Source organism: Haliotis asinina, chromosome 6 (assembly GCF_037392515.1).
Source record: "Haliotis asinina isolate JCU_RB_2024 chromosome 6, JCU_Hal_asi_v2, whole genome shotgun sequence".
NCBI lineage: Eukaryota > Metazoa > Mollusca > Gastropoda > Lepetellida > Haliotidae > Haliotis > Haliotis asinina.
Genome location: NC_090285.1, coordinates 7507826 through 7529511, shown reverse-complemented (window position 1 = coordinate 7529511; position 21686 = coordinate 7507826). Strand labels below are relative to the sequence as shown.

Genomic DNA, 21686 nt, shown 5'->3' with positions numbered 1-21686 from the left:
TCAATGTTTAATGTTGCAAAATTACAAAATATAACATAAAATGAACGGATGGGATTACTTATAACTAAAGAAACTTTCTTAAAACATTTCCTGCTAAATTAGTATACATACAGACTAACAACTAGTCTTTAAAATGAGCATTCTGAAAAACATTTTACTGAAAAAAGTTCATAGTGAAAAAAAATAACGTAATGAAATAGAGCCCTGGGACTTTCTTCATTTTCAGAAGTAATGGGAATCTAGACTTGCCACATTTTCTAGACTTGCATGGGCTTTCTTTGATATATTTACTTCCGAGTCTGTACGACAGACTAGTATACATACATCAGATTTCATTTTGGATACAATGTGTGAAGCCAATTTCGGGTGTCCCCCACCGTGATGTTGCTGGAATGTTACTGAAAGTGGCGTGAAACTAAACTCACTCACTCAGGTTTTATTTTGTAAATATTATAATTTGAATTTAGTGAAGAATATCGTTATGCAAGCAATACATTGACTCCATCATCGTTCTAGAATCTCGAACCCATAAAGATCCAGGTCAGAACTGATCTTCAGCAACCCATGCTTGCCGTACAGGTAACATAATCGGGTGGTCAGGGCCCGGTGATTTGGTTAACACATGTCAGCCTGTCCCATCTGCGTAGAACGAGGTTCATGCTGTTGATCACTGGATTATCTGATCCAGCCTCGATTATTAACAGATCGCTGTCAAAAACCGGAATAGTGATGAGTGCGGCGTAAACCTAACTCGGCTCGTCACTCACTCACTCACTCTGGTACACTGTGTTCTGCGCTGTACCTTATCTACCAGCAATAATACTTCATGAACACCAGATACCTGCTTTTATTACTCGCCCGTTGAAGATACAGCAGTGTAATATTTTCACTTCAATATTACACTAGTGTAATACCGCTTGACGTATGACGTCAAAATGGTTCAAAGTTGTGACGTCACAATGCTAATGTTGAGTCGCGATTTTACTAGACCTTGCTTGACTTGAAAGCTGAGAGTCCTCACACTGTAGTCAATTTCGCCGTAGCTTCTGTCAATTTATGTTGGCGAGTAATAAACAGAATACTAAACTCGCTTCCGTGAAATACCATTTTCATTAAACTCGTCAAAGATTTAGTATCAAACTCGCTTTCGCTCGTTTGATACCAAATCATTAACTCGTTTAATAAAAATGGTATTACACGGAAGGTCGTTTAGTATCCTCTATCACACATATGAGAATCAAACCTAACCCCTCGCTAGGTTTGACGAGGGAATACCTTAATTTCATGCCCACCACTCCACCCTTAATGGTACTACGACTGGTATTGTAATACTCTTATCACATTAGAGTCAGTAAATCAGTTTAGGTTTACGCCTTTTATACAAAATGTCAGTATAACCGCTCGATGTTCCAGCAATATCACAGCGTTGGACACCAGAAATGAGCTTTTTGTACCCCTGGGGGAATCAAACCCGGGAATTGAGCGTGACGAACGCTTTAAACACCAGCTTACCCAAGCACCTGTATCGTATATGAGAAATACCAGTATTAAAACGATATAGTACGGAGAAACGATACATTTACCCCCTCATTACAAACACCCAAGGTGTATTTAACCACAGCAGTGTGCAACTTTGATGGTACAACATACCATGATAGCATCTCAGCCAAGCGGATACAAGATCGTCTCCTCGGTATATGCAGGGAGACATTAGACAGTGCAGAGTCAGTGAGTGAGGTTAGCTTTACGTAATATTCTAGCTATATGGCGGCGGTTTGTAAATAATCGAGTCGACCGGACAATCCAGTGATCATCAGCATGAGCATCGATCTGCGCAATTGGGAACCGATGACATGCGTCAACCAAGTCAGCGAGCCTGACCACCCAATCCCATTAGTCGCCGCTTACGACAAGTATAGTTACCGTTTATGGCAAACATGGGTTGCTGAAGGTCTATTCTAACACGGACCTTCACGGGTTAGACAGTGCAGAAGGCAGGTGACACAGGAAACCTGCAGCATACAACGCACCTTTCAACGGTGATGTGTTACACTCAGCTATCGCCCGAAGCATTTAATAAGATTTTTACCCAACAAATTGTTTAACGAGCTGTGTTTTGCGCTGTTAACCGAGTCTGTGTGGCGGAAATTGGCTTTAGTGCAGGAAAATGGCTAAAGTCTCGAGGTTCTGGATTACAGTTTGTTTATTTGTGTTCGTTATCAGCAACACTGAATACACCTGCATCAAAAGCCACGATTCCCATCCTCACAACCGACACGAATTCTGTACGTAACGATTTTCAAATTACCTATGTATGTAATCCTCAGTGAAGAGGCGATCTGTGAACCTTGATATCTGACACACAAGTTTCCACACCCATTGGTCCATCAAAGCGTGCCGAGTATTAAGTCTGCATTTACAGGAGATTATAACGTTGTAAACAACAATATTTACTCTTCTCATAAGCTGCTTCGTTGGCCATGTTGAAAACGTGCCAACGGTCTGTGCATCCATCTTAACTGCGCAAATTGCAGTATGGCAGGCGGGCTCGAGGGTCGAGAGCTGGCTTGTTACAGGGATATATCAGGTGTCTTTAACACACTAGAGTTAGCGGCAAAGAGGGATTGATACACAGGATATTAAAACTACTTGTTTGCATGTGTGATGTGATAAAGTTACTCAAGAACCACATCGACGAAATTGGAACGTACTGAGCGGAAACGATGTCAACGCGATGTGATTTGTTTTGGTGCAATATATTAACATGAACAGTATTGACAAATTTAAGAATGTTCTTTCGCGATGTCAACGCGATGTGATTTGTTTTGATGCAATATATTAACATGAACAGTATTGACAAATTTAAGAATGTTCTTTCGCGATGTCAACGCGATGTGATTTGTTTTGGTGCAATATATTAACATGTACAGTATTGACAAATGTAAGAATGTTCTTTCGCGATGTCAACGCGATGTGATTTGTTTTGGTGCAATATATTAACATGTACAGTATTGACAAATGTAAGAATGTTCTTTCGCGATGTCAACGCGATGTGATTTGTTTTGGTGCAATATATTAACATGTACAGTATTGACAAATGTAAGAATGTTCTTTCGCGATGTCAACGCGATGTGATTTGTTTTGGTGCAATATATTAACATGTACAGTATTGAAAAATGTAAGAATTAAAAACGACACCGGCAAAGTGACTTGATGTGCATTCAAGCAGGGGTCATATAATATTACTATTTGGTCATTTATTCAAGACAGAAAAATAGTAACTTAATTTAGTAGGTTATTTAATGAATAAATCATTTTTGGTTCTCATATCCATCCTCAACCATGTCTACCTAGTAACGAAAGTTACCGTGCTGCATAAAGGTTTGGCTCTAGCTGTGGGGTAGCTCAGTGGTGGAAGCGTCCGCTCATCACGCTGAAGGCCCGGGTTCGATGTCCCACATGGATACAATGCGTAAAGCCCATTTCTGGTATCTCCCGCCGTGATATTGCTGGAATATTTGCTGGACTATTGCAAAAGTGGCGTAAAATCAACTCACTCACTCTTTCTGTCCCCGTTGTAGTATGTTTAACATTATGGCACCTGTATTACATAAATGATAATATGGAAAGGTTACTGTTTTGATTGCCTACCAGCCAGGTTACTTAAAGCACACACTGATCAGAGACGTGCGTGTACTTGATGTACATACGAGTACATACAAAGTAGCATGTTGAGATGAATCGTCTCTGATTATGCAGTTATATAGTCTAGTGTTGTCATCAGCTACATTTTACTTGTTGCTTAACTCCGTACTCTGTGTACTATTTACGGCATACGTCCTGGCTGTTAGACTAACGATTAGATATCTGAATATATATAGTTTTCATGGCAACACAGAAACCTACTTAATTTGAAAAGGAACCCCTGTCAGATGGGAAATTCAGCTGAGGGGATCTAGACTTGTTTCATTTTGGGCCTTAGCACTGCAGTGAGGGCTAGGGAAATATTGTGGTTCAGGGACTGTGAGACAGACTAGTCCTGACTTAGATTAACGCTTACTGCTTGAATATACATTATCTTTAGAGAAACAAATAAACCCATTTAATTTGAAAGGAGACCCAGTCAGATGGGAAATTCTGAACCTCAGGAAACCTAAACTTGCTTCACTCGGGGCTTTAGCGTTACCCAAGGGGCTGGGCGGAAGGGAAAATAATGCGGTTCAGGGACTATGGGACAGACTCATACTGACTTTACCTGACTTTTCGCTGTACTAAATGTATGTGGGTAAGAACTCGTGATATTCATCTTCTTCCGCATCAATTTTAACATTTCAGACAACGTTACGTCGAAACATTTCATTGATGTAAAAGAGAATCGACAGCTGCAAGTGCAAATAAACGTGTATGGTTCAGACTATCAAGTGATTGATAGCATGAACATCAATCTAGGCAACCCCCTCACTGAACCCCAAACCACAAAGATCAATGCTAACCCGGATGTTCACGTATGTGCTTGTCAGTGCACATACGAACGATATACCGTAACAACTTTCTTTTTTTCATAACACATCTATATCTATCGCCCAGTTAAGATCCGGGTCAGAGTTGGTCCTCTGCAAAACATCCTAATATTACAATATCACAGCTATATATATATAGGAACAGGAAATGTACCCATTAGCTACATTCCTGTCACTGTACAACAGATTATGTGTCTCATTGGGGGTGTATATGAGCGGTGTTGCAGAAGCTGGATGTTGTAAAGGAATCAGGACATTGGTGCATTCCCATATTGGTAAACAACCAATGGCATAACCGTGTACTGGGCTTTCAAGGCACCGTGCTAAGTCCGCTGTACTGCGCATTACCAACAATAAAAGAATCTGGTGCATGTTTCTGAAAAAAGTCCCACTTGTATTTTTCCATAGTAAACACACATTTTCTTTCCGCTTTGCCAGACTTATCAATAGCTGGTTCCGGCTGGCACATTGCCTATCTATGACTAAGGGAGACAATCCTCCACGAAAACAATCCCCAAAAGTAATATATCACCTGCCATCCGCGGGCATTTTCAAATGTCCTTCAAATGCATATGTAAAGGTTTGTTTGTTGTTTTTCTCTTCTCAAATGTGTGAAGTGCCTTGGCGGATTGAGATTCAAACGCAACATGATTCACACTCTGGCACTGAATCACCGATAAGCATATTGCCCCTCACCGCACAAATAAATTCACCTTCGGTAGAAGTACCAGTGACCATGTGATTCAAATTTCAACGCCATTCACACTGAACGTCAATATTTGGCGTTTCTTGACGTTCATGTTGACAAATCCGCCATCTTGCAGCTGCCATGATATATGTCAACGGCAAATGGTTATTTAAGTGCCCGTTAATGACCAGGACTGCAGGGTCAAGCGCCTCCTGAAAACCTTTCCAGGAACCACTGGTGTCTTAATGATCCTCTCTTTTCACATCGGTCATTGTAATGCCGCCCCTGGTCACTAGTCTGCCAAATTGATCGCTGGTCAACCAAGTGTTTGACCTTGGTTAAATTACCACCAGCTGAAGCTTCCAGACAAAACCTGACCAAATAACTCCAGATATCATACTCGTCACCATTTGCATCTTTTCGTAACCTACGAAATGGACTCTCCGGCTGGTCCCGGGTTTGTTACGAGCAGTAACTTAAGTGCCCGAAGACATTCTGATTGTAAATTTCAGTGACCACGGCCAAGCTGTGTCTATGGTTGCCGACTGCTTTATTACTGTGTTGTGTACAAAGAAGCATGGGTGTTTTCACTAAAATCCACTATGGGTAGTTGCGACCCCTAGTCTTAGCAAGATGCGATAAATCGTCCCGAAGATTGTCTACTTTCACAATACCCATAATTTCTGCCATAACCTAAAGGTTAAATAGCTCACATAACATAGGTCGTCACACTACCACCAAAGTGAGTCTTGTTTAAAAGGCAGATACAGGTAGTGGTGCGCCAAACATGGTAACCGCCCGTATATTGTTCGTATGTCTGTGTTGATATATGGTATTTTTTCTTTGTTCCAGACGCAGCAGATTTTCCAGACACCTTGTATACATATACAAGTAATGCACAGTGTGTCGGACCATCCATTGTCTGCACCTACGAGCCAATCTCGCCGACCGTTTTAAGAAATTACATAAGAGAACCTAGAGATCAGCAAATCATCCTTACATCCTGGTTCCTATGGAAACAGAACGTGACAGTGACAATAACTCTCGAAACCAAAAATGTCTAAACTGGCACCGACAAAATTGTGACAGATGAACTACACAGCAATCGGCTCCCGCTTACAAAGGGACATCTATGTGCAGTAAGCTGGCATTCGTAGCTATTCGCCTCTTTGCTTGACCTACAAGTCTTGTCGGAATGACAAGAGTAGTTACGAACGTGTCAGCTGGTATACCAGTAAAATGTAGGGAGCATACATAAATATTTATCTAATTATCAAGCAGGGATGATTTGGAGGACTGGGTGTTTTGGGGTGGGTTGATGGGATTGACAAGAGGAGAGGTGAATTGGTACTTCGAGACGGGATTGCTGGTAGGGGTGCAAAGAGAACAGCATTCTGATAATAGTCAGCCCCGCTTCTTTCGGCAGACGAGCGAGATGTTTGTTTGTGTAGCTAGTTGGAATGTTCGCGCTAACCCAGCCGATCTATCTTGAAACACTATCTGGTGGTTGTAAGAGACTCGGTCACAGCAGGAGACTCAATTCCGCGGTCGGCAACGTTAGTGGGAGAACAGACACGTACATTGCTACAGGGCAACTTCACAGGTACTGCCGTTGGTCTTTCTTGTCAAAGGTTGTCAGTGGAATCTTTCTGACAACTGCACTTGGTTACGCATAGAATCAATTGCTAATCAAGACTATTGTGCAAGTACGTCAACTTGGGACACGGCACGAAAACAGGGTACGGCATTTAACAGCAGTCGACAGCTCACTTCTGAAGCGCGTTTTTGTTGGCCTCCAACGCTGCCAAGGACTGCCTCCCGAACGCGGTTTTTGTAACAGTCATAAAGTGAAACAAAGTGAAACACTGCTCAGTACCACTGCTCAGTACCAAAAACTACGTGCTCAAGCCTCATATTGTATATTCTATAACTCGGACAAAAATCACACCCGTGTACATATCTGCAGTATGCCCTGGTACAAGGATTTCACTCACATTCACATCCGTGTACATATCTGTGGTATGTCCTGGTACCAGGATTTCACTCACATTCACATCCGTGTACATATCTGTAGTGTGCCCTGGTACAAGGATTTCACTCACATTCACATCCGTGTACATATCTGTGGTATGTCCTGGTACCAGGATTTCACTCACATTCACATCCGTGTACATATCTGTAGTGTGCCCTGGTACAAGGATTTCACTCACATTCACATCCATGGACATATCTGTGGTATGTCCTGGTACAAGGATTTCACTCACATTCACATCCATGGACATATCTGTGGTATGCCCTGGTACAAGGATTTCACTCACATTCACATCCATGGACATATCTGTGGTATGCCCTGGTACAAGGATTTCACTCACTATAGATACGTGGACGTATCTATAATATACCCAGTACTACATAATTATAGGACCAACGTTCATTTTCAGAAGCTAAGGGAATCTAGACTTGCCACATTTTCTAGACTTGCGTGGGCTTTCTTGGATATATTTGCTTCAGGGTCTGTACGACAGACTAATGATAACACATAATGATAAACATAATAATTTTCTACCTGACACTGTTCAGGAACACCTGAGACTGTTCCCGTGAACACACAGGAAGCTGCATTCTACGATTCAGTGTTCAGGGCTTCCTGTCTCAAAGCACTGAGGTGATCGTAAGTCACTAAGATAACCTTCGTGGAATATTGAAGAGTGGGAGTTAAGGTTGACCTTAGTAACGGTTGCTTTGTGAAATGTGCCCCAGGTCCACACATGCTTGTGAAATTAGTCATTTCTCGAAATGACTAAGACGGTCAGCCATTTCACGTCAACAATGAGTATACTTCAGTCACTTCATGAATTTCATTTCATCTATATGTGGCGCATAGGGGTTTTCGAGGTATGGCTGCTCTGGACACAGCAAGTGTCAAACAAACTGTTAGTGGCAATAAGTGATGTTGAAATTGTGGTGAAAGTATTAGGTGAAATTTCCTGAAATGACTGAAGTATACTAATGGTTTGTTACACAAAGTGACGCCAAATGGCTGACACTTTTAGTCACTTCACGAAATGACCGACTTTACAATTCGACTGTAACATACATAGATACCCACCAGAGTAGAGGATACAAGAGTCTAAACAATGTCCGTGTGGTGACCATACCAGACGGTGGAACCTATGACTGACGTAGGCAGGAACATCCGACAGTGTCTACGTATTGCAGAATAGACACCAATACCTCGTCTGCCTCACAGTCCCTGCACAAGTCTTCCTCACAATCCCTGAAGCCAGACAGAACCCAACAGATTTTCTATCAGCCTTTCAGTCCGTAATGATAAAGACCTTCACGAACAAATCTAGATTTCCCCAGGTTCTGAATCTTCCATCTCACTGGGGCTCCTTTTCGGTCGAAAAAGGTATTTTTTCTATCAAACATATTTTTTAATCGTTAGTATGACCCATGCCCATCCTAACGAGTACTAGGTCAAGGTGACTGTAACATCCGTCTGACGGTATTATGATAGATAGCCCACGCTAACCTGGCGCTGTCAGAGGCTGGTCCCATATCTATTCCTGCTGTACCTGTCAGTGAGCTCTCCCGTGACGACTGACTGCAATAGTTATCAATACGCCAACGTCGACACGCACGTATGTATTCCACTTTATCCCGTTACCTATTCCGTGATGTAGAGAACTAAAAGGTGTGACTTTATCCCGTTACCTATTCCGTGATGTAGAGAACTAAAAGGTGTGGTGATCTTTGACTGCTACCTCTATACTTCCTTGAGGTTAACATTTCTAGCCCACATCTCCACAAGCAACACTTAGTCTCTGAATATACGATCACACATATATACCGTTCAAACAAAGTAGGGGATATTCTATTTTGCAAACATACCACTAGCCAATGCCAATGAGTATGAGAAAAAGTAAAATATATCCACAGAAATTAAACATTTCCAAAGGAATGGAATTAATGGTCACATCTTCACTTACTTTCTCTTCATCACTGTTTCCTTCTTCATCATTTGCATTTTATCATTCGTTTAAGTCCAATATCCCATACTTTTCTTTAATGGTACATAATACATATAATTTTGAAGGAAAAGACAATTCCATTTAAATTGAAAAAGACAGGGGCCCCAGTGAGGAGGGAGCTTCAGAACTGAGGAAATCTAGTCTTGCTTCACGTTGAGCTTTAGCATTGCAGAAAGGGCAAGGCACAAGGGAGCGTGACACAGGCTACAAAGCTTTAAAGGTCCAATTGAACCAGCCTTCTACCTCTACCCCCGTCTTTGTTCATTCAGTAAAGGTCTTAATTGTAATAAGGTGTATTCGCTGTGCAGATTCTACGTTCCCAGACCTATATAATTTCCCCTTGGAGCTTGCACTGCTTAATGAAAACTCTCCAGCTGAAGAAAGCATAGATGTCCTCAGACTCGTTCGTAAAGTCAGTAGGACTCATTTTCTATTTGAATAGCGCTATTAGTTTCAGAGTAAGTTCATAGCCTAAATATTAGTCTAGTCTCATTGCATTGGTATTCATATATTAGTCAGACATTGCATTTTCATTATTACGAATAGCGTATACAATGTGTCACCGTCACAATGTATAATGTATTTATTGCTTGCATGCAATAGAATGTAAATTTTGTTTTTATCGGTGGTTTCATAGCACCAAGAACTAAATCAACCAAAAGGAAATAGCTTTACATAAATGTTCGGTGTGTATCCAAGAAGGATTTTCCAATGTAGAATAGAAGTGAGCCTTTGGAGATAAGGTGATTTTGAGAGGCAATATTCGGACTCAGACAAAATAGTATTTAAGATATTTTATTCATCTTGCATGAATTTTCTAATAATCTAAATGAACTTGAATTTGGAAGACATGACGTTGTTGGTGTACTGGCAAATGTCTGATGAAACAAATGATTTATGCTCTAACCTACAGAGTTGGTGTTAAGCCTGGCCCTTGCAGCATGGCGAAATAAACATCAAACGAAGACCTCCACTCCATATATAGACTCTGCCTGTTTACGCTGTATATGCTCACGTTGCAACCATCGCATTACGTACATAAAACCAATATTGCCTTGGGTCTTCTCTTTTCACACAGGAATAATTTGATCTTTTTTCCACGGAAATGAAAAACCAAAACATTGTTGGAATATCTTAAATGTCAAACGGTCGTTACTGGAGAAATTCGCTGTGTGCAGTGCGACATGGAGATGAAGGGGTTCTATCTGAGGTTACTGAACTTCACCGGGCTCAGTCAAACCGTGTTTCCATGTAAACTACATGTGAACAAACACGGGCACTTCTATCATATTGGTACCCAGTTATCCTTCATGAGTGAGCATGGTTTAATCCGCTGCATTTGTTGCAGTTTGCTTGGCTACGTAGCAAACCAATACAACTAATGGAATTCGAAAATTGGTACCATATCAACTTGACCATTGTGTTGACTCCCGGATTGAAACCTGTGGGTCGGGTGAAATGTTCGGTAGAATCGGCAGTCACTGAAATGGGCTCAAGACAGAGAAATTAGCAGAAAATCGATCAAAATATCTCCATAACATATCTTTCAGAGATATTGTGACAGTTTTTCTGATTCCAGGCATTGCAGGAATCTAGACCTACTGACTATGCCAAGCCAAAAATGCAGGGTCTATTCTTTATAGGTAAATCCACAGGGGTCCGAATCACTGTTTGGACAATATTTTTTTTAAAATCATATATTGTTTTTAGATCTTATGACTAACAAGTATTTCAAATTTGAACAAAATCTGTGAAGAAATGAATGTTTTTACGAAATTTTACTGCTACATTCATTACATGTTACGTAATGAGTGTTAAAGTAGCAATTTCATCCTCAAAAAAAAAAAAAAAAAGAAAGAAAGATAAAAAATTGAAAAAAGAGAAAAAAATGCACATTTAATTTATCTTCATGAAGGATGAGGTACGATGGGGCATTCTAGTGGTTAAACGTTGAAAGCTTTGGACTGACCCCGCTTCGATTGCCCATATGGGTACAATGCGTGAAGCCCAAACAGCTTTAAGTGCGTGCACGTTTACCTGGCTTCGATGCTCATAATATTAATCCCTGGATTGTCTGGTTTGTCCAGGATCAATTATTTACAGACAGTAAAATATTTCTGAGTACGGCGTTAAATAGAAATCAACTTCACGTCATTTCATCAGAGGCGTCAGTTGCGTTGGAAACGTCATCACAGGGTTAATAAACGCGAGCTAATGTCATGTTCTCTGACGATAATGAGGTCCAGTCTCGTCCTCCATGACCGCGAGACGTTCTAATGAGCGTTTTGTGAACGTCAACGTTGTACAGCATGATCGTTAGCAGCCTTGACCTTTCCCCCTTTGAAAGTGTGAAAGGTCATTGGTAGATGTCTCCGTCAACGTAAAACTTGACCACTCTCAGATAACTCAATTACCGTGTTGATAATTGGAACATGAGTCAGGATGATATTGGACCTGACAGTGGATATGGTTATTTTATTTCCATTTGGCAGTGTTATGGTTTCCATGACAACTACAGCTGTCCTTTGTGGGAGAAGTGTATTACCGACATCCACTAGTTCCAGTGGGTTATTAAATGTATACCATGGTTCGATGACAATCATATCCATGTTTCTCTGTCCTCCCCCTATCACTCTCTGTCCACCTCTCTCTATTTCTCTCTCTCTCTCTCTCTCTCTCTCTCTCTCTCTCTGGGCTGACGGTGGGGTAGCCTAGTGGATAAAGCAAGTCACGCCCAAGGCCCGGGTGCACTCTCTGTCCACCTCTCTCTCTCTCTCTCTCTCTCTCTCTCTCTCTCTCTCTCTCTCTCTCTCTCTCTCTCTCTCTCTCTCTCTCTCTCTCTCTCTCTCTCTCTCTCTCTCTCACTCATGGGTACAATGTGTGGAGCCCATTTTCAGGTGTTTCCCCTCGGGATATTGCTGCGCATCTATCTACCTATCGTGATACCATTCATATAACTGCAGTTGTGGTAATGAAGCACAGGTTCCCAACGTGTTCAGAGTTTCTGTTCGTTAGTGTGGCATGATAAAAGTTCACTGACCACTCAGCTCCTGCTGAGCCAGACACGTGTGCTGCACTTGCTCCTGTTTACAAAACACCAGATACTGTTGGCCACCACCATGGCTTGTCACGTGAGCATGTAGTTTCTATAGCAGCATTGATGACGTCATACTTGGTGTTGTTACAGAATACTGAATGAGGTATGAGTTCGGCTTAAAGGCGGAGAATGGCTTTTTGGCCAGTTGATGTCCTCCAGTGATGTTCATTGCGCGAATGTTTACAGTTACCATTCGGAGATGGAGCCCTGTGTTATATTGAAAATCAGTAAATCATACCAATATGTAGAGTATATGCGTCTGTATGTACACACTTCTGGTGAACGATGCAATGAACATCTACCAGTTGTATGTTGAAATTCACAATGAAAGCTACAATAAACATCTACCAACTGTATGCAGAGTTTCTCAGAGAATGATACAGTGAAACACTACACGATACAATGAATATCTATCAATTGTATGCCCTATGAATGATACTATGAACATCTACCGACTGTATGACATTCACTGTCAACGATACTGTGAACATAAACCAGTTGTATGACACTCCCTCTGAACGATACTACGAACATCTACCAGTTGTATAACATTCACTGTGAACGATGCCATGAATAGCTAGCCACTGTAAAGCATTCCCAGCGAACGATATTGTGAGCATCAGCCAATTCTATTACATGCCCAGTGAACTATACTATGAACACCTACCGATTGTATGCCATTCCCAGTGAACGATACGACCATCTACAAAATGCATGACATTCCCGGTAAACGATACTGTGAACATCGACCAGCTGTATGGCACTCCCAGTGAACGATACTGTGAATCTGTACCAATTGTATGACATGCCAAGCGACGATACTATTAACATCTGCAACATTCTCAGTGAACGATACAATGAAGATCTACCAATTGTCTCACATTCCCAGTGAACGATGCAATGAACATTTATCAACTGTATGTAGAGATTTCCAGTGAACGATAAAATGAACAACTATACAAAATACAATGAATATCTACCACTTGTATGACAATGAACATCTAACGATTGTGGCCATTCCCTGTGAACGAAATTATGAACATCTAGCAACTGTATAAGACTCCCAGCGAACGATACAATGAACATCTACCAATTGTATGACATGTCAGTGAGTGATACAATGAGCATCTACCGATTGTATGACATTCCAAATGAACGATACGACGAACATCTACCAATTGTATGACATTCCCAGTGAACAATACTATGAACATCTACCGATTGTATGACATTCCCAGTGAACAATACTATGAACATCTACCGATTGTATGACATTCCCAGTGAATGATACAATAAATGTGTATACTGAACTTTTAAAGGATGTTAATGATCATTAAGAAAAAGCGGTTAAAACAGCCCATTTACCAGACACACTGTCCATGATGGCAGATCACTGACCTAAGATATTTAATTATCAATAGCTATGACCCCTTTCAGCCCTAACCAATCTACACTTAAAGCGATGATCGTATTGCACCTGTATCGTATTCCATTGCAACAGCATCCCCACGTTTCCCCGTGTTAGGAATATATATGGCATAACGTCAGTAGGCTTGTCGTCACATTGTGCCGTGTGTCAAGGTCAGTCAGCAGCTGTTCATAACTGAATGTGGATATGATATATAATTCATGTTATAATCAACTTCCATTGAAACCGTTACGGATAGCCTATAGCGGTAACAGGTTGAAACGTATTTCACTTAAAACCACAATCAATAACCATCTGGTACTAAACCACACCCAGCTGTTCCTGGTACTTTAAAGGGGCATAACTTCACACAGCAAATTCTCGGTGTCATAGACGATATATCGAGTTATTCACCTTATGAAGGGAGCAAGAAATTGCCCTTCAACGACTTGATGTAAATAATTAAGAAGTTGTACATCTGTACTGTACATTTGTATGTTAGCTTCCAACTTCTAAATGCCCATCAATAATCTGATACATCGTGTTGTTGGGGGTTTACAGTATTGTATAACGTTGCCGAATAACCTGAAATATCCTGACTAAGTTACATGTGATACGTCTGATGTAACAATGTCATCACTGAAATGATTACACGTGACATTGTCATCTTGGCAACACTGTCAAATCATACTGACAAAACTCCATGGAGATACGGGTTACAACTGGTCTGTAGCAACCATGCCTGTCGGATGAGGCGAGTATTGGGATCAATCCGACAAGCTGACTTAATCATGATTGACCGATGTTCATGACATCAGTCATTATCTGGACTTGGTGTTGATTGTTTGGTTTAGACTTTATTATTTGCAGAATGCTGTGACATAGTTAGAAAGTTCTTTAGTGCGACAATAAACATAAAGAAAACTGAACATATTCGAATAAATTCGGATAAAGCAAGAGGCAACACTTGCAGCACACTGTAACGATTTCTTCACAAACCGAGATATCTTTACTGCCTTAGGTTAGAATGTTTCCTACAAGATTACTAGAGACGTTTCTCAAATATCCCAAGTGCAGTTGATAACAGGATCTTGGCTAACGGGATTATGAGTTCACCCTGATGCGCGGCTGTGGAGCAGGCGATAACACTCACATCTTCTCCTAACGCTGGTGCTGCACGTTGAGGGGCATTGCATTTCAAAATGGCACTCACTGTGGTAATCATTTCACAGGTGTCGTTTATAAAAACAAACATAAAACATCCATTACACGTTCATTACCGATATACGAACAACGCTCTGTTCACAGGGTAGAAGGTGAACAAAACTAATGAGCTGGTTTTACAGCAGTATGTCCGTGCTACGGAAACTGTGCTCTACACACAGATTATTGGAGGTTTGGGGAGATTAATTGCATCTTTTATTGCAGTAACAGGATGAGACAGTTGGACGAGAATGCTATCTCCTTCTCCACAACTGTCCGTCCATGATCACATACTGCAGTGAGATGCGCAATCAACACAAGGACACATTATCGCTTGGATACACAGACCTACATTACATGATGTGTGAAAACAAGACCTCATTACTCCAAAAGACACAGTTCCATTAGGTAAACAGAGACCAATTTACTAAAATAGACACAATTCCATCAGGTAAACAGACACCTGATTACTCAACTAGACATAATTCCATCAGGTAAACAGACCCCATTACTCCATTTGACACAATTCCATCAGGTAAATGGACACCTCATTACTCCAGGAGACACAATTCCATCAGGTAAATGGAGACCTCGTTACTTTACTAGACATAATTCCATCAGGTAAACAGACCCCATTACTCCAAGAGACACAGTTCCATCAGGTAAATGAAGACCCCATTACCCCAAGAGGCACAATTCCATCCGGTAAATGGAGACCTCGTTACTTTACTAGACATAATTCCATCAGGTAAACAGACCTCATTACTCCAAGAGACTCAATTCCATCAGGTAAATGGAGACCTCGTTACTTTACTAGACATAATTCCATCAGGTAAACAGACATCATTATTTCAAAAGAAAAAACTGCTTCAGAAACCCGTTAGAGACACAATGCCTTCATGTAAACAGATACCTCCTTACTCCAACAGACACGATTCATTCAATATACACAGACCTACATTACATGATGAGTGCAGACAAGACCTCCTTACTATAAGAGGCACAATTCCTTCACGTAAACAGAGTTCTCCTTACTCCAAGAGACACAATTCCTTCATGTAAACAGTGTCCTATTCACTATAAGAGACACAATTCCTTCGTGTAAACAGAGACCTCCTTAATCTAGGAGACACAATTCCGTCACATAATCAGAGACCTCCTTACTCTAAGAGACACAATTCCTTCATGTAAACAGAGACCTCCTCACTATAAGAGACACAATTCCTTCACGTAAACAGAGACCTCCTTACTCCAAGAGACACAATTCCTTCATGTAAACAGAGACCTCCTTACTCCAAGAGACACAATTCCTTCACGTAAACAAAGTTCCCTTTACTCTAAGAGATACAACTCCTTCATGTAAACAGTCCTCCTCACTCTAAGAGACACAATTCCTTCGTGTAAACAGAGACCTCCTTAATCTAAGAGACACAATTCCGTCACATAATCAGAGACCTCCTTACTCTAAGAGACACAATTCCTTCATGTAAACAGAGTTCTCTTTATTCTAAGAGACACAATTCCTTCACGTAAATGGAGACGTACAATGCATGTTTCGTGAAGACAGAGACCACATTACTCCTCATTATTGTGTTACGTAAACACACATTTTCATGAAACCATGAGTGCATTAAGTGATGCTCGTGATATGTAATGTGCGGAAATAAATACTCAAGGCACGCTACCCAGTTGGAGATTCTGGGTTAGAACTGATCCACAGCAGCCTATGCATGTCAATGCAGGTGACTAAACCGATTGAGTGGCCAATTTCGACGGCTGGCTTGAGTGACTTTGTATCCGTAGGTGTGACTGCTTGCTCATAATAATCAATCGCTGGATTAGCCGGTCCAGAGTCGATTGTTTTCACTGTGATACATGTAGACAATTACAGCTATGACGCTGTACAACAAACAACAATCATATAGACAGGTAGTCAGGTGACAATGTATATTCACGGGTATATGCTCTCACTGAGGTCCAGGAATACTGAACTGATGTACAAAAGAAAGTACCCACATGATACTCTGGAATTATCCATCTTTTTAAGCGACGTGCATCTACGTATGTGTGAGTGCGTGCGTGTGTGCGTGTGTGCGTGTGGGTACTAGACCGGATTTATGCCGATGTGCTGGTGGTGGATCACTGAGACACTATGTCACAGTTTACCATAGAAACTCCACAAAGAAACACTAAACACACTATCCTGACTCCACCACAATCTGTCGTCATCTAATCATATTAATGCCCCACACCAGCCAAGGTAACAACAAGTATCAGTTTAACGTCACACGGTATACTGTATAAAGGGATCTTAACTCAGGCTTTTCGTTCTCAGGACAGACGCTCCGCAGGACTGCAGTGGAGGTCATATGAAAACAGTATCTCGTTAACTACCACACAGAGATCCAGACCCTGTACATGTTTTACACAGACTGTGTTGTTTGTTACGTGACCTATACCAGTGTCTAGATTGCACAGCATGTGTCGTGTTCTGGGAATACGCCTTTATAATTTCATATGACACGGGTCATACACACCAATCTGACTCCACACTGGTAAATTCAATGACAATATTATCGCGAGATGAATCTGCTTTTGCGTGTAAGAGCCTACAGCAAGAGGCTTGCTCAGAACACTGCGTCACCTAGATATGTATATCATACAACATTATTAACAATCTACTGTGATAAGACAAATGTTACAGTTTTTGAAAAATGCATATATTGGGGCCTAATCAAACTTCTTTTTTAAGTCGCGTCAAGACATATTTCTCAAGTAGTAAAGTCTAATATAACAATTAATTTCTCAGAACAATTCCATATTATAACATAACATGAGAACGAGAATGTGGTTTAGTAGACTGTTCCCCTAGATTTATCCCCCCACCTGTAAACGTGCCAGAGGGGCCTTCATAGCTCCGTCTATCTGCCTGAGATTCCTGACAATAGTCTACGATGGCCTGTTTGAGAGAACACAGATACACACTTCTTTACCTGGTCTGACAAAGGTAATACATAATCACAACTATTCCCGGGTACTATGGGCGTACATACCTCTCCGCCTGCTTGAGGTACTGGTATCAAGAGAAGGGAAGTAAGATCCACTGAAGACACAACCTTCTTCTGTAAGGCGTAGGGTTCCCGGATCACCTGTCGGTTTCGTCCCCAGTTCAAACTAGCTCCTCTCTCGAAACATCCACAAACCTCTAGCAAATGCTACAAGTTTGTCCTTCCTTGATTGTAACGGTGAACACTGCTCATATGAATCTTGGAAAACACAGACGGACGAACGGACAGTGCTGTATCGTTACCGTTAGATTGCTGAGCACCCGAAGCAGCCTGCAGTACTTATTGGGCGATCCTGGCACCGGTGTTTGGTTTCGTGACGTCAGACGCGCAGTAGCGCGAGCCAGGCACGCGCCCTGCAATGGTGAAGTCGGACCTTGCGGTAGCTCTCCCCTATCTGTCTCAGTGCATCTCAATGGATTCCTCTGTAACCGCTCAGGTTGTCTATCACCATTAAATGACGTCGGTCATGTGAGTGGTGGTGGCGGGTTGCTGTCGTCGCCGCGAGACTGATGAAAAAAAGGGCGAGTGTCCTCAGCGTGTGATACAGCCGGCGTCCGTGAAATGTTGACGCATAAATGACATCCTCATTAACGACATATCATGATATCGACTATATTTACGTCTTCCAGTGTGTGTGTGTGCGGCTACGAGAATGTATGCACAAGGATACAGGGCACTAGCTTGCTATGTATAATAGCCGAGTGTAGTAGCCGAGTGGGGAAGGTGTTCGTTCTTCAAATCTAAGGTCCAAGTTCGATTCCCAGGATGGATGATGTAACAGTTGTGACGTCCACTTTTGGTGATTCTGCCAAAAGGCTAGACGTTACGTAAAACCATTTCTCGTTCACTCACTCACTCTGTGGAAATCATGATGTCAGAGGGAACCATTTCTGGACGTCTATCGGATGAAAATGTGTCCGATCGCACCACTTGCTTGACTTACAAGAATCAGGCATGGCGCCGAACAAGCGAATCCTCTGAATCCCTCACCCTACAGACAGAAAAAACATGAATCCAATCTTACTGTTGAAATCTAAGCAAACAAGATAATTCACAGCGTTGATACTACCTCAGCCCATGTCTAAGGGATATTTTATATGGTACATTTAATGCGGCAGTTCCGGGTAAGAAATGCACCCACCATCTTAATACAAGCACTCGTGTCATTGCGCGGATTAAAGATTTTAAAAAACTATAGAAAATTTGAGTTGACCCCCGACATGAAATGCTTCACAGTCATGATCCGTTGACTCTGAAGCATTTCGAGTCGGGGGTCATCTAAAAATACATGTTTTAATTATTTTTTCTTCGCAAAGTCATCCTCGCATCCTACCCTTGTCGTTTGAGCAGACTTTGTTGGTTGGATGGATGGGCCCGGGTTGGTACGACGGTTGGGTTGTTGCTCATGATCTCAATCACCGGATTATCTGGCCCAAGTTCACGTCAGCGGTCTCTATGCTGAAATACAATGTGTCGTGAGTTGGCTAGACAAAGCAAACATGAAGTCGAGCAGAGATAATACGCATTGTCTACATTCCGCCCTGCAGATAACGGCATTCGGAGTATTTAAGGAAACATGTTGACCTGACTGGTTCAAAAAGCTAGCACTTACATTTTTATGCTCCAGCGACAGATGCAAAGTTTGCTGTTTGTCCGGCACATGGTCACTATTAAGAAGACGGTGGGGTAGCCTACTCGTTATGTGGTCACGCTGAAGACTGGGTCCATTGTTTACATGGTTGCAAGTCTATTTCGTGTTTCACGCCTTGACACACTCACTCACTCATGATAATAATGCACTTTATCCCCCAACTGATGTATTCTCACAGCCCTGCATTAGGCTGCATAAAAATCTCTCTCTTTCTCTCTCTCTCTCTCTCTCTCTCTCTCTCTGAGAAATTCAGCTTGGGAAGTTTAGTTCGAGTTAATGAGTTGTTTATTCAGTCAGACTCGTTCTTACAGACACTCATTCTTATAAAGGACAAATGGATGATCGGGCAATAAAAACAAATGACAATAAAAACTTACGAGTACAAATAAAAGTGACGCGCCGATGCCCGAGAAACATTTCACTTTTTTATTTAGCCTTACTACCATTCTCAGCTCCCTGGGATGTGGACAATTCAGGTTACAGTCACAGTACCATCTCATCTTTCCGTGTACCCTTTCAATACTTGTTGAACGGTTTCCTTGCCAACGGAGACCCAGCGTCATAAACGTCGCTCCAAAAGCTGCCATCATTCAAGCTTTGTAAACATGGTAACTTATAATTACATAAATACTCGCCGCAAACCAACGACCTGTGATGCGTACGCTTTGTACAGGGAAGTGAGTGAGTGATTAAGGTACACATCAGCAGCTATTTACGGAGCGTCCTGTGCAGCGTCGAGCTAGCTTCCCGCATGACGCTGGCATGCACTTATGAAACTGGGTCTAGATTTTCGAATCTCTCTTAGCGCTAAGATAGTCGTAACTGCCAGACATTAACATTAACTTACGACTATCTTAGCGCTAAGAGAGATTCGAAACTCTAGCCCCTAGAGTACATTTCAAAGTGATTTTAACCCACGCTTCAGTATCCCTTCGTATCGCATTGGAAGCAGGAGACCGTTCATAATTTATGGACAGGAGGTTGAATCATCAAACCCCACCAACCCAGCCCAACCCAAGCTCCCACCCCAATCCCCAGCCATAAATTATGAAAGGTTCCTAGGAAAGTCCGTTTATTCAGCACTTATTATCTGCATCTTCCTGGGATTTTTATCGAACCAGGCTGGCAGGTCGTCATATGACTGGAATACAGTGACGTGAAACCAATCTCAACCAATGTGATGGACAGATGCAGGCTGACGGTTGACCTCCCAGGTGTTTTTACAAGAGATATGTAAACGTTCATTTGTTTGAACACGAGGGCTGTCCCAATGATGCAGGTGACACATGAAGTACGTGAATTCACATGTGATGAACATATTTGTAGATGCAAGTCATCGGAGAGTCAAATCGAAGCGTTGATAAAATTCTGCAGCAATGAACTAGCAAAGTAGAGTTATCCCCCTTCCTTCAGCTGTCGCCGGTGCTTGCGGTTACACAAAAATTAAATATTCTCCCACTGACTCCTATGGTAAAGTAATATTTTTAAAAAATTAACTAAGATATCAACAGCTATTACATGTACATGTGTACACAGTCTGGCCTTAAAGGAAAAAAAACCCCATAAAGTATGAACATTCACTCAACTTCCGAGTACAGGAAGACAAACGTGCCAAGCCTAGTACCGCACCGTGTTAGCTGCTTGAAAATACCCGTGGTTCCATTCTGCATAAGTCATCATGTAAAAAGTGACAGTACAAAATATGAAAAATGGTAGTTTTAAGTACTGTATGGATGTACATTTTATAAAACACAACATTTTTACACAAAATCAGCCAATCACAGCTGTCAGATGATTCAATTTGCATTGAAGCCTTGTTAAAATGCGGATTCTAGTTTGGAGTAGTGTGACACATGAATAATTACTTTCATCTTCTCCCTTCTTGTCTTAAAGTTTGTTTTGCTGCCAGTGTTTATGGAATCCAGGTTTAAAACAGGTCTCAGGGAACACTCACTGCTCAATGCACCAAATACATCGGGTAGTCATCTGATGTGGTTGATTGTATGTCACCGTACCC

At 41.6% G+C, this 21686-nt stretch overlaps 1 protein-coding gene across 1 annotated transcript in view; it reads right to left on the bottom strand.

Annotated features, from left to right (window-relative positions):
- LOC137286205 (uncharacterized) overlaps positions 1-19508 on the bottom strand; it is a 28278-nt gene extending 8770 nt beyond the window's left edge. The window contains exons 1-2 of the mRNA XM_067817923.1: positions 19352-19508; positions 18004-19009 (exon numbers count right to left, since the gene is read on the bottom strand). The gene's annotated coding sequence lies outside the window, so the exon portion shown is untranslated. The remainder of the gene's footprint in view (positions 1-18003; positions 19010-19351) is intronic.
- Between the last annotated feature and the right edge of the window lie 2178 nt (positions 19509-21686).